Source organism: Amia ocellicauda, chromosome 22 (assembly GCF_036373705.1).
Source record: "Amia ocellicauda isolate fAmiCal2 chromosome 22, fAmiCal2.hap1, whole genome shotgun sequence".
In the NCBI taxonomy this organism is placed as follows: Eukaryota; Metazoa; Chordata; class Actinopteri; order Amiiformes; family Amiidae; genus Amia; species Amia ocellicauda.
In genome coordinates this window covers 2,212,273-2,213,637 of record NC_089871.1, presented here as the reverse complement: position 1 = coordinate 2,213,637, position 1,365 = coordinate 2,212,273, and positions in this window count along the sequence as shown.

Genomic DNA, 1,365 nt, shown 5'->3' with positions numbered 1-1,365 from the left:
CCGCAGCCCGTCTGCGTCACGACGCCAACCTCTTAAAGGGCCAGCGCCGCGGTTATCCTCCCAGCGGGGACCAAACGTCCTCGTCTGCACGGCCACTGTTCATAATTTAAGACAACATTGTTTTGGTAAGATGATTTCCAAACTAGTATTTAAAGGATAGATTTAAAAATGTGTTTTATTCATACATTATTTATGTCATACCCTTCTAAGGGCCAAACCAAGTGTGTTTTCAGGTCAGATTGGCCCCTGGGCTGTTGTAAAAAAAAACATGTATTGTTTTAATATCTCCTTAATAGGCTACATCAGATATTTATATTAAATATTAATTTAAATAACTATAGTAGACCTTACCTGCAGTGTTTTAAATATGAGTGTAATATGGTACCGGTAAGAAATTAGTTAACTCACACTCTTACTATCCATCCATCCATTTTCGAAACCACTTATCCTGGTGAGGGTAGCGGGGAAGCCAGAGCCGATCCCGGCAGGCAGAGGGTGCAAGGCATACTCTATCTAGTTATAGTTAAAGTTACACAAATTAAACTGAATAACAGCCTGTTAATTTTGGAAACACAAGGCTTGTGTCAATATTTCACATTCAGTATATTTGTTCTGCTTAATTTTGTTTGAGAAGGTATGTAGGCTAAAGAGAATAACATGCCAGAATTACAATAACTTATGCAATATTTCATATTTAAACAGAGGTTGTGCCCGGACATGAGAAGTGAACCCAGGCGACTTTCTCTCATTCTGATACAGTGCTGTTTATGTTGGTGGCGGCTGACCCATACACCATTGCATTGTAAATTACTACACTTTCATTATTCATTATAGCTCCACATTAACCTTTGACTTAATCTATTTGATCAGCTACACAAATTAAATAGAGTAAGCATGTTCAAATTGCGTCTCATCTTTATCTTTATCGCCATGACAAATCACAAAGTCTTGTCATTTCCTGAGACTAGAGTGAACTTGTGTAATGTCTCTCTAGTTGGGCAGATGTGGTTTGAACACAAAGATCTACTTTTCAGGCTTATCCCAAGTTTCAAAATTACACAACAGAACAAAACAAAAAACACACTGTTTTGCATCACTACCTCAGAAAAGCAGTTTATTAATTACATAGGTAATAATCAAACATTTGTTTGTCAAAACTTCAGAAATGCATTTCAAGTTCCACAGAGAATGAAAAGACCGTACTAATTAAGAAAATGTTTTATTCACAGGTCATATTCATACATATTCTGTGAGGCAGTTCAATATAATGCTTTAAAGTCTTTCCTATCTCTATTCTCATAGTTATATATACGGGTTATTGGTTTTGTGCTGTGATGCACTGTTGTGTGCAGGCAGTACCTTAGT